This window comes from Aquarana catesbeiana, linkage group LG10 (genome assembly GCF_042186555.1).
Source record: "Aquarana catesbeiana isolate 2022-GZ linkage group LG10, ASM4218655v1, whole genome shotgun sequence".
NCBI classification, from domain to species: domain Eukaryota; kingdom Metazoa; phylum Chordata; class Amphibia; order Anura; family Ranidae; genus Aquarana; species Aquarana catesbeiana.
The window spans coordinates 89,872,912-89,886,795 of record NC_133333.1 but is presented as its reverse complement, the minus strand read 5'-3'; positions in this window follow the sequence as shown (position 1 = coordinate 89,886,795).

The window sequence follows — 13,884 nt, the reverse complement described above, 5'->3', positions numbered from 1 at the left end:
AGAAGATTCAATGGACTGACATCCTAATTCCTGATATCTCTTCATTTATTATACTAAGAGATGGTTCTCTATAAAAAACCTGTATTTATAACTGAATGTAACTGCATTCTGATAGTCACACACTGTGTGGGATCATGTTACATTCCAGTTATATTTCTTATTACTTCTGATTTATATAGCCTTAGAATATATAAGTGAAATAAGGAAATTCTTGTTCAGTTATATATTATCAGGTAATAACAATAGATTTATTACTTTTTAGGACAAATATGTTCAATAATCCAGAAGAAATGGAAGCTTTTTTTTTCTTTTCTTAAAACAAATATATTATTACCTAACTCGTTCCTAGAATTATGTTTTTGTTTATTCTAATCTGAAGCAATACAACCTCAATTTTATGAGTTAACATTTCTAAACAGTTGCATATGAATAAAATATGTAATTGTTTACTCTAAAAGGGTTAAAATCCCAAAATAATTCAAACTATCTTCATCAATACCAATGTTATTAACAGTACCTTTCTAACTGAATTATTTAGCCTAGGGCAAGACTAACCATATACAACCACCCTGGAATAAATAATTTCAACAAAAACTATATTCTGCACTCCAATTAATGAAACATCATTTTGATGTCTTTTGACATAGCACTTCTCTCCTGTAAGCGAAAGATCCGTGTACCCCCATTAGCCCTCCTCATTCTCCCAATCATATTATGTGGGAGTGTGACGAAGGCACTTATTCCCCTGAGAGAGATATTTATTCTCTTTCACGGGTAAATTGTGATTACTTGCAAAAAATAATTTATACAGTGTATCATCTAATCTCATATGTTTTTTGTTTACTCTTTACTCCAGAATTCACTGGTTTCTTTTCTATCTATTCATCTCTTCAGTCCACACAGGTTGATCTGCGTAGTCAGCTCTGCATAACAAAAAGTAAGTCAAAACTATTTGATCTATTGCCATGGCACCACTGAATATACTTTCCCTGAATGTTCAGGGAATAAATGTCCCTCAAAAAAGGACCAAAGCCTTCCGTACTTTCCATAACAAGAAGGCTCACATAGTATGCCGCCAAGAAACACACTTCACCAAAGATTCTACTCCAAAATATATTTCTCCTTTTTATCAACAAATTTACACAGCTTCTGCCTGTACCAAGCAAAGGGGAACTCTAATTGCATTTCACCGATCCACACCATTCACCTTATCATCAGAAATTAAAGACCCAGAAGGTAGATACCTGATACTCATGGGTTATATAATGGATACAGCAATCACGGTGATTTCCTACTACGCTCCTAACAAACAACCTACACCATTCCTCTCACATATATTACAAGTGATTAATACACACAAAATAGGAACAGTGATAATGTGTGGGGATTCAAACCAGGTCCTCCTCCCATTTCTAGATAAATCACCTTTTACACCATCCAAAATAACCTCTAGATTACCTTTTTCTCAACTTCTTTCCAAATACAATCTGGTAGATTCATGGAGAGAAAGTAACCCAATGAAAAAGAAATTCACTTATTTCTCGCACCCTCATCAAACCTTCACCAGAATAGATCATATTTTTCTAACAATAGGAATGATACCAGAAATTATTGCATCAGATATAATTCCGATTCCGTGGTCTGACCATAATGCAGTATACACTACTATAGCCTCAGCCATACCAAAAGCGCATGACCCAACGTGGTACTTACCGGACATAATGCTCAAGCACCCACTACATCAGATGGCCATTGAACAAGCTTTAAAGGAATACATATCAATTAATAATACAACAGACATCTCCCCAACAACACTGTGGGAAGCTCATAAGCCTGTCTTGCGTGGTACAATACAAAGACAAATGGCACTATTTAAACGGGAACGCAAAAATCTAGCAAAAAAACTAGAACTCAATTTTAATGCAGCCTACATATCATTTCAAGATAATCCATCTCAGAGTACAAAATCTCATCTGGAAAAATCTAGATTGGAATACGATCTATTTCTCACTGAGTCAGTTGATAAATCCCTCAAACGCTCCAAACACAATTTCTACATGAATACAAACAAACCAGGTACATATTTGGCTCGGGCATTAAATTCAACTAACAAATCTTTCAAACCAATACGTTTGAAATTATCAAAAAATGTTTACACTTGTAATCCAGTTAAAATAGTCCATAAATTTCACTCACATCTCGCAACTTTATACAAGACAAACAATGAATTTAATCCTACAGAGGCTGAATCCTTCTTCTCAAAAATAACCTTACCTGAGTTATCTCAGAATCAAAAAAGCAGTTTGGATGAGCCTATAACTATAGATGAAGTTGCTAACGCCATAAAAGACCTAAAACTTAACAAAAGACCAGGCCCAGACGGCTACTCGGCTTTATACTATAAAACATTCTCAGAAATACTCTCTCCCATTCTCACTGAAACTTTTAACAAACTTCTAGATGGACATTCTTTTCGGCAAGAAACACTAATGGCAATTGTTTGTATGATCCCAAAACCCCTTTCTGATGATACTTCCTGTGTGAATTATCGGCCTATCTCTCTGTTAAACCTTGATATTAAATTATTAGCAAAAATAATAGCAAAACGCCTCAATAGCATTATAGGAAAATTAATACATAGAGATCAAGTAGGCTTCATGCCAAATAGACAGGCAGGCGATAATATACGCAGGGCAGTGTTATTGGCACATATTGCTAAAAAACGGAAAATCCCTTTATGTTTTCTATCTCTCGATATTAAGAGGGCATTTGACACAGTATCCTGGCAATATATGCAATATTCATTACAAAAATGGGGTTTTGGACCTCACTTTTTAACATGGATCAAAGCATTATATAATAAACCCAAAGCCTATATAAAATATGCTGGATACAAATCTGAAGCCTTTAATATCGAAAGAGGTACCCGACAGGGTTGCCCATTATCTCCTTTATTATTTGCCCTTATACTCGAACCCATGGCCCAATACATCAGAACAAACCAAACTATAACTGGCATTGAAGTAGGAGGTATTACACACAAATTATGTATATTTGCAGACGATATATTACTTTTTCTATCATCACCACAGGTCTCTGGTCCTAACTTAATACCAGCTCTTGATGGATTTGCAGCCCTATCCGGCCTTATGATTAATCCTAAGAAATGCCTAGTGCTTAATATTTCACTCACAAACATGGAATTGATCCCGGCTAGGGCTGCACTCCCATTCACATGGGCAGAAAAATCAATCCCATATCTTGGAATTCATTTAACAGCATCTCATTCTGACTTATTCTCAACCAATTATCCTCCTGTATTAAGACAGATCACAAATCTAATAAAACAATGGTCGCAACTTCCTTTATCCTGGATAGGGAAGATTAATGCAATCAAAATGACTATTCTACCCAAATTGCTTTATCTATTCAGAGTCCTCCCTATTCCAATTCCTTCCTATTTTTTGAGAATAGTACAAAAAAGAGCAACTTCGTTTATATGGGGCTCAGCTCTTTGTTTTCGAGGATGCCCAGAAATAGGCACATATTTACACATATGGTGGACGTGCCCAGTAATCCAAACCTTCTGGAAGGAAGTCTTCGTGATTGCATCTAAAATATTTAAAAAAATAATACAACCAGATCCATATTTAACTTTACTTAATCTAAAACCGGAATGGTTAACACTCTCTCAATTCAAACTTATGATCCAACTAATAACTTCTGCAAAACAAACAGTGGCCAAGGCATGGAAATCTCCTACATTGGTACTAGCAGAAACAATTCACAGAATGAATAATACAATGTCCCATGCTAAGATGGTAGCCATCGATCAAAATCAAATTCCAAAATTTGAAAAACTTTGGCATCCTTGGATAAAACAACAGTTCCTGTCAAACTTTAATGACTCTGTCCTGTTGCCATGGTAACAGATTAAATGACTTACAGAGACACCCATTCTAAGGCTTCAAAGAGAACTAAAAAGAATAATAAACTGACGAGCGGGACAACCTTGTGGACCATACCTCTACCTTTCAACCCTTTTTCTTCTTTCTCTTTCCTTTTCTCCACCTTACGATTAAAGCTCATTATCAGAATTTATTTGACCTATATACACTCTACTTGTAAACAATATGTATAGTAGGTATAAATCATTTAAATACCTACAAAAGTAACTAAGGAAATGATATATATCTTTAATTTAGGTTTACGTGAACCCAATGTTTAATATTTGAAATTTCATGATATTTACCTATATAAACCCTACTGTAAAACAATAAGCTTACTTTATAGATCCTTGTAAACTTACTTCATGTATCTTTATAACATTGTATACTCAATAAACTTCTTTTGACAAGAAAAAGGGGATGTGTGCGTCAGGGAGTCTAGATGTAAGGGTTCGGAAAGGCACCATTTTCCCTTTGTCAAAAAAGGATTCTGCTCTGATGGATTGATTGTTTCGTGGACATGTCAGTAGTGTTAAGGTGAGTAATACCCGGAGGAAAGTCCGGATTCCAGTCAAGCGGTGTCATTGGGCCTGATGAGGAGACAATTTTCAATTTGTTACATACAGTGCAAAAAATCTGAATTGTCGGGCCAATCAGGGGGTGGGATTTGCTTTCCCTTGGGATTCCATTGCGGCTTATCCACGGAAGATGGTGAATAGGTAAGGAGAAAAACACCTCCTCTATGCCTATCCAGGCTTTAGCCTTTTTGTGTAGGTGCCAATCTACAATTCTCGTTAGGTGGCATGACCAGTAGTATTTTTTTATATTGGGGAGGCCTATTCCTCCCCTCAACTTAGGTGTCACCAATTTCTTCCAATGTACCCGTTTGTCAGCCCAAAGAAATTTTAAGCAGAACTGTTTGTAAGTGGCAAAGAATGAGGGTGGCATTTTGATCGGGATCGTCTGTAACAGATAAAGAAGTCTGGGGAGGATGTTCATTTTCAAAATTGCCGCCCTCCCAAACCATGAGAATGTACCCCTGTTCCATTCTTGCAGGTCCTTTTGTATCAGTTTCAGAATGGGGATGAAATTTCTGCAGTCCTCTAATTTAGCTGGTAACTGAATCCCCAGATAGGTGATTGTGTGTGCATCCCACCCGAAAGGGAAGTTGGCATGGCATAGTGTCACCGCAGAGTCAGGTAGGGAGATGTTTAGGGCCCTGGATTTGGCGAAATTATTTGGAGGTTAGATATAGATTTAAAGAGGGAAAAATCTTTTAAGAGGTTAGGAATTGTGGTAATGGGGTCTGTGAGAAATAAAAGGACATCGTCGGCGTATGCTACCACTCTGTCGAACGCCTTCTCCGCGTCGAGGGACAGAAAAAACCCGGGAGTGTTGGAGGAGGATAGCCATTGATGAATGCTTATTGCCTTCAGGGTGTTATCCCTGGCCTCGCGACCTGGGATAAATCCCACTTGATCTAAGGAGACCAAGGATGGGAGTAAAGGGAGTATGCGATTCGCTATTATTTTTGCGTAGAGCTTCACGTCGACGTTTATGAGCGATATGGGCCTTTAATTGGAGACCAAGGTCGTATCTTTGCCCAGTTTTGGTATCAGAAGTATAGCTTTAAGCTTGTGGGCCCCGATGCAAAAGTTGACCTGGGGGATTTTGGGGGAAACTGTCCACATTTTTACATACTGTAGAATTCTCCAATTCTTTTAAATAACCTGGAGCAGGGCCGGACTTACCATTGGGCTTGACTGGGCTCAAGCCCATGGGTCCCGCCCAATAGGGGGCCCCGCGGGCCCACCCGTTTACGTTTTAAATATCTTCATATATCTTCAGCTAGATCGGATGAAACAGCGTTGACTCACACTGGTCCTCACTTCGCTGCAGCGCTGCTCTGCCAGAGTCTCACTCTCTCTGTCTCATCAGCCAATCAGCGACGCAGAGAGAGAGACTCTAATGTGTAATTACGCAGGATGGATCAGGAGGAGCCTGGAGGTGGGTGGAGCTGCGCCGTTGGCTTGGCAACCCTGCACTCATTGCTAGCACCTGGGCCGCCTGGCGTCTAACAACGAGTGACGTCATTGAGTAGGTCACGGAGTCTCAGACTCAGAGCCGACGTGACCGTGACAGGAGCTGCCTAGAGTGGAGGAGCCTGCCTAAGTGTATCTGTCTTTCCCGGGCTGATAGGCAGTTGTTGCTGCAGTCTGGCACTGTGTGGCAGAGGCCAGCAATCTTCCTCCTCCGCGCTGCCCATGAGTGTATTGGCCCTCCCACTGGCAGCACCTCCTTCATCTTGTCCATACAGTCACTCACACTGACTGCAGGACTCCACCCCTGGTGAGTGTTGGCTCCACCCACCTCCTCCCTCCATCTTGTCCACCTTGCAGTCTGCAGAGCGGCGTGGATACAATAAATATAAGGCTGCGGACAATGACAGTGAAATTACTGGACCCAACCAACTGGACTCCATTGCTCCTGCATGTTAGCCTCTCCCCCCACCAGAGCACCGAATTAATTGACTAAAAGTGAGTAAAAAAAAAAAAAAGAATGAATTCATGTGTCAAGTCAAAAAGCAAAATACATGTGTTCCATTATGTATGAAAAAAAAAATGCCCCTTTAGTCTTGACTTGTTCAATCTTAACCCCTTCAGCTCCGGAACCTTTTACCCTCCCCCCCTATGACCAGGCCATTTTTTGCGATACTGCGATGCGTTGCTTTAACTGACTGACAATTGCGCACTTGCACTTTGTTCAGTGAGTTATTTTGCTATATTCTTGCAATTGATTTGTTATGATTGCAACCTTACAAGGTATTTGTTTGTTTTTCAATATGTTTTCCAGGTAAATAAGTGTTTTATTCTCATTCTGACCAAGACAATTGTGCATTGCAATAAACACATGATCACTTTGAACTTTTTTAATCATTTTTTATTTACTGGAAAAAAAGTTTTTCAATCTTCAACCAGTGGTCATATAAATAGATTATTACGTTTTTTTAACATGTAACACTGTCTATGGTACCAGTCAACATTTTGTTCTATTTAAAGTAGTGTATAAAAGGTAGGGCCCGAAAGTGACTCAAGCCCAGGGGCCCCCACCACCCTAAGTCCTGCCCTGCCCTGGAGCAGTGGTAGGCAACCTTTGAGAGGTGGAGATCTACCTGAACCACATGAAAGAGATCAAAGTTCACCAGGGTTCGGAGCCCTTTTTTTAAAAAAAACAAAAACAAAATTAACTAGCAAGGCCTAACTAACTAGCAAGGAAAACTTAGAAAAATAAAATAAAACAGTGTAAAAATATTAATTTAGCCTACTTTAAGGCCTGATTCACACCTATGCATTTTTAGTGCATTTTCAATTTTGCAGAAACACACTACAGTCCGTTTAACATGGTTTCCTATAGATGTAGTTCAAATCTGTGCATTTTATGGAAAAGGCCAGGGTTTTTTTTCTTATTTTTGGTTCCATAGACTTCAATGGTTTAAAGATGTGTATTGAAAAAAACGCAAAATGCACCTGCAATATGCAAACTGCAATCTGCACAAGTGTGAATCAGGCCTCAATGTGGACAGTGTCAGTCAGTAGAGCAGTGGACAGTGTCAGTAGGGCAGTAGACAGTGTGTGGACAATGTCAGTAGGGCAGTGGATGGTGCTAGTAGGGCAGTGGATGGTGTCAGTAAAGCAGTGAACGTATCAGTAGGGCAGAGGGTGGTGTCAGTCAGTAGAGCAGTGAATGGTGTCAGTATGGCTGTGGACTGGGTCAGTAGGGCAGAGGAAATGGTCAGTAGAATACTGGAGTTGATGGTATAAGTAGAGCAGTGGACAATGTCTGTAGTTTTTTTTTTATTTGGGCTATTTTTTTTAATTATTTTTTTACCACTAATTTAATTTTTTTACAATTCTATTTTTTTTTTTTTTTTTTTTTACAGTTTTTTCAGCAGCCCTGTTGGAGGGCTTTGGTGAAATATCAGGGTTCTAAATAGACCCCTGTTGTCTTATTTTGGAGACAGAGAAAGAAGATTGAGGACACAGCCTTAAAGTTACATAGTTGCATAGTTAGTGTTGAAAAAAGACACAAGTCCATCTAATTCAACCAATACCTCGCAATACCTCAGCTGCACAAAACGAATGAACAGGAATAACTCTGTACAGAGCTTCCTGTTCATTCACAAACCTAAGCATGTTAAACACAATTTACTATGCTTCAGTTATGAATAAACAGTGAGTGATCAGTACTGATTACTCACTGTGTTCATTCAGAAAAGGAAGGGGCTGGTAGATTACATATTTACCAGCCCCTTCCTTGTTCATCCTTGCAAGAGCCGGTGGAAGGGGAGGGGGGGAGCCAGTTGAAGTACAGGCAGAGGGGTGAGGGGCCAGGGAAGCACACAGGGGGACAGACAGCACAGAAATAAGATTAACCTGGGCAGGAGGAGTAGCATATACAGGAACCAATCAGCTCCATCGCCTCCTGCAGCCTCTGAATACTGGTGGGAGGGAGAGGAGGAGAAGCGGGCTCTCAACAGCTGCATAGTTGCCAACAGTCCCGATTTTCCCGGGACAATCCCGATTTTGGGACCCTCGTCCTGATCAGAGGCTGTCCCGAATCGGGATTTGCCCAGGGAAATTCGGGAATGTTTGCATTTTTCATTTTTTTGCAACAGGCTTCAGTAAAATGGCGGCCGGTCCCGACGCCGCCGCTAGAACGCTCCCCCTTGTGTTCAGTAGAGAGAGGAAGGGGACTCGATCCGTGCAGCCAATGAATCAGCTTCTCCTCTCGCATCGCTCCCTCCCCTCTCCACTGAACACACGGCGCCGGCGGCCTCTGTAATGTAATGTGCTGGGGCCTGAGGGCGTTATGGGAGGGGGGGGTCTGCACTGAGGGGGGTCTGCTGAGGGCTTCTGCATTGATGGAGGGGGGCCTGCATTGATGGAGGGGGGTCTGCACTGAGGGGTCTGCATTGATGGAGGGGGGCCTGCATTGATGGAGGGGGGCCTGCATTGATGGAGGGGGATCTGCACTGAGGGGGTCTGCATTGATGGAGGGTGTCTGCACTGAGGGGGTCTGCATTGATAGAGGGAGGTCTGCACTGAGGGGGTCTGCACTGATGGGGGGTCTGCACTGAGGGCGTCTGCATTGATGGAGGGGGGTCTGCACTGAGGGGGTCTGCACTGATGGAGGGGGTCTGCACTGAGGGGGTCTGCACTGATGGAGGGGGTCTGCACTGAGGGGGTCTGCACTGATGGAGGGGGGTTTGCACTGAGGGGGTCTGCACTGATAAAGGGGGTCAGCACTGAGGGGGTCTGCACTGAGGGGGTCTATACTGACTCTGCTGGGGGCACCGGATGCAAGGACGGACTCTGCTGGGGGCACCTGATGCGAGGACAGACTCTGCTGGGGGCACCTGATGCAAGGAGGAACTCTGCTGGGGGCATCTGATAAGAGGACAGACTCTGCTGGGAACACCTGATACGAGGACAGACTCTGCTGGGGACACCTGATGCAAGGATGGACTCTGCTGGGGGCACCTGATGCAAGGACGGATTCTGCTGGGGGCACCAGATGCAAGGACGGACTCTGCTGGGGACCCCTGATGCAAGGACGGACTCTGCTGGGGGCACCTGATGCAAGGACGGACTCTGCTGGGGACCCCTGATGCAAGGACGGACTCTGCTGGGGACCTCTGATGCAAGGACGGACTCTGCTAGGGGCACCTGATGCAAGGACAGACTCTGCTGGTGGCACCTGATGCAAGGATGGACTCTGCTTGTGGCAGGCGACGTGGCTAGTGACACGCTCAGGGATCCCACTGATTCGGCATTATGGTGAGTTGAATGATTTATTTTATATTACAATGTAATAATAGAAATAATGCGCTTCAATCATCCTGACACCATAACAATCATGGTGCCGGGAGGATTGAAGCGTTAACACCAGGTGTTTGGAGTATCTTTATCTGCTGATTGTTAAACTTTCTAGAATACACATATTTCTATTGTTGTGTAGAATCTGGGGCTGCTGTCCCCTCATTCCTCTCCCCCCCTTTCCCTCTCCATCCCTCATTCATCTCAGACTCTAGCCACACCCCCTCTGAGCCACACCCATTTAAGCCACACCCACTATTTCACATAAACCACGCCCATTTTTCGCCACAGCGCGCAAAGTTTTCTTTTTTTTGCTAAGTCACGCCTACAAACGAATGCCTGCCCTCTAATTATTGTACGGCTCCGCCTACAGCCAAAAAAGTGTCCCACATATTTTCTTTGCAATGTTGGCAACTATGCAGCTGCAGGAAGAAAATGGAGGGATCAGCTACTGTATATGCCGTCCTGCTGCCCCTCCTGTCCAGGTTAAACAATGAATGTGACAGGGAGGCCGCACGGGCTCCCTGGAGCATGGAAGGGGTCACCATTGTGACCCCTGAAACTATGCCAGTGTACTTGTGTTAAAACATATACTGTCTTCTTTGTGTTTCTTCATTTGTGTGAAATACCTGGTGATCCTGCCAGTCCCCCTGTTTTCCTATTTTAAACTGACCCCACGTCGGTTTTCTTTTTTGCAGCCTGCCTTTACTCCAATGGTCAAGATTTGTGCTGGCACACCTCCCCCTGCACAGCTCTTCACTGGAAAGATCAGTGTACTGCTCACTCTCTATCTCGTACCTGACACACACCCCTGTAGTCTCCATCCCCACCTCCCTAAGCCCCTCATGTAGCTGAGTACAGAGGTCATGTCATGCCATAAAAAAAGAAAAAAAGTATTTACTCACTCTCTCTCTCTCTCTATATATATATATATATATTGTGACGGTATGCAAGGTGAGATACACGATAATAGGTACATTTCACCTCGCATCCGTTCCATTGTAAGGGACTGAACCGGAATCCGGCCCGGTTTTTCCAGCCTCTGTGGCAGTGGCAGGCTGGGTTCTGGTCCGGATGTTCAGGTCCACTGGAGTCCACAATAGGCTGGACTTTAAATATCCAGGAAGAGAGCACAGCAGGTCGCTCTGGTTTTGAGACTCAGGAAGGAACCTGAGTGAGAGGAGCCCTGGGTGTTGGGCTAAAAGGTTTGCTTTTTCCGAATGCTTTTGTGGGTGACGGGGACCAGCCCCGCACTGTATAGAGAGGAGACTATTTGTTTAGTTAGCGCTGGATGGCAAGGATTTTATTTACTGTTTATTTGTTTTTATTTTGCAAACCTCCTGCAAATAAACCTGGCATCTGCCAGACTTTGAAGAAAGTGCCCGTTTGCTGACTGTCATTCAGAAAAGGTGATCCTCACGAGCTAATTTCCCCACACATGATGGATTCAGCGGGCAATTTCTTAAGATGGAGGAAATGATAAAGACCCTGCTACAGGCCAATGCAACTCAGCGGGAAACCAACCACCAAGTCGTAGAGGCCGCTGCAGCACAACAGGCGACCCAGCAGGAGATGAACCGGCAGTTCGCAGAGACTCTAGTGGAACTGAAAAAGGGGTCCCCACCTCCTGTGCCAGTGGAATCAAAGATGGTACGTGCCTCCTACCACCTACAGAAAATGACACCTGCCGATGCTGTTGAGGCATACCTTGCAACTTTTGAGAGAGTTGCTGTCCGCGAAGGATGGACAAAAGAGCAGTGGACGGGTCTGTTGGCCCCATTTCTAACAGGAGAACCCCAAAAGACCTATTTTGATCTAGAACCACATAAGGCCCAGGACTATGAGACTCTAAAGACAGAGATACTCGCACGCTTGGGTGTCACCATGGCAGTCCGGGCCCAGTGAGTGCATCAGTGGTCCTACTCCAGCAACAAACCACCCTGTTCACAAATGTTTGACCTGGTCCACCTCACCAGGAAGTGGTTGCAGCCAGAGACCTTGACAAGCCCTCAGATCGTGGAGCGTGTGGTAATGGACCAGTACCTGCATGCGCTCCCTGCTGCCCTGAGGAAGTGGGTCAGACATGGGGACCCCAAAACTGAAACCCAGTTGGTGGACCTAGTGGAGAGGTACACTGCCACTGAGGACTTGGTGAACCCATCTATGCCCCACTTCGGTGTCTCTAGGGGTGCAAGATCGCCCAGCGGTTCTGGTAAGACTATTCCGGGGTTCAAGTCCCTCCATACTAAAGGTGAGCCAGGAACGTACACGGCAGGTGCCGGCAGGGGCCAGCACAGAGGCGGGTGGAGACAAAGAGGTGCAGGCACTAGCAAAGAGTAGATGGGTGACAGTCAGGAGGGGTAGAGGGGGAAGTGCCAGAGAGGCCGATCCAGGACTGGAGCATCCCAATAAGTACGCTCCATTGAGTGACATTGGTGAAACCAGTCAGGGACCAGCACTGCTGGAGATGAGGGACTCTCCTAGCTGCCAGGGGAAGAACTCCTCCAGTGAGAGTGGGGGGGCAGCAAAGGGAAAGGAAAGACAGATTCTGGTGATAGGGGACTCAGTTCTTAGAAGGACAGAGAGGGCAATCTGTAACCAAGACCTGAAGCACCGAAAAGTATGTTGTCTACCGGGCGCTCGGGTTCGGCACATCACGGATCTTGTGGACAGATTACTGGGAGGGGCTGGGGAAGACCCGGCTGTCATGGTGCACGTTGGCACCAATGACAAAGTCAGAGGCAGATGGAGTGTCCTAAAGAACGATTTTAGGGACTTAGGAGCTAAATTGAGGAAAAGGACCTCCAAGGTAGTGTTCTCAGGAATACTACCGGTACATCGAGCCACACCAGAAAGGCAGAGGGAGATTAGGGAATTAAACAAGTGGCTGAAGAGCTGGTGTAGTAAGGAGGGGTTTGGGTTCCTGGAGGACTGGGCCGACTTTTCAGTCGGTAACCGATACTATAGAAGGGACGGACTGCACCTAAATGAGGAGGGTGCAGATCTGCTGGAAATGAAGATGGCCAAAAAGTTAGAGGGGTTTTTAAACTAGGCGATGGGGGGGAGGGTCCAGAGACAGTGATAGCCAGCGCGGAAGATATTCCAGAGGGTAGTATTGGGGGCATTAGTGGTAGGTTAACCAAAGCACAAAAACGCAAGGTGAGTATAGTAGCAAGTCCTAGTTGCAATCTTGAAACACCCAATACGAGGACAATATGCGACCGGTCTAAACTATGTGGCATGTTCACCAATGCCAGGAGCATGGCGGACAAGATGGGTGAACTAGAGATACTGTTATACAAGGAGGATTTGGATTTTGTGGGAATTTCAGAGACCTGGTTCAACAGCTCTCATGATTGGCTGGCAAACGTTCAAGGGTATACCCTATACCGCAAGGATAGAGAGGGTAAAAAAAGAAGGAGGGGTATGCCTATATATCAAGAATAATGTACAAGTGAATGTGAGAGATGACATCACTGAGGGGGCTAGGGAGGAGGTGGAATCTTTATGGGTAGAGCTCCAAAGGGATGAAGCTAAGGGGAAAATAATACTGGGAGTATGCTATAGGCCCCCCAACCTGAGGGAGGTAGTGGAGACGGATCTCCTATCACAAATTGGATTAGCAGCAAGGATGGGAAGTGTTATCATAATGGGGGATTTTAATTATCCAGACATAGACTGGGCGGAGGGAACCGCGCATTCATTTAAGGCTCGCCAGTTCCTTAATGTCTTGCAGGACAATTTTATGGGTCAGATGGTAGACGCACCAACTAGAAATAAAACATTACTAGATCTACTGATTACCAACAATACAGACCTGATCACAGATGTGGAAATACGGGGCAATTTAGGTAACAGTGATCACAGGTCAATTAGTTTCAGTATAAATCACACAAATAGGAAACATGAAGGGAACACAAAGACACTGAATTTCAAAAGAGCCAACTTCCCTAAACTACAAACCTTGCTAAAAGGCATAAATTGAGATAAAATATTAGGAACAAAGAATACGGAGGAGAGATGGGTTTGCTTTAAGAGCATATTAAATAAGGGCATTAGCC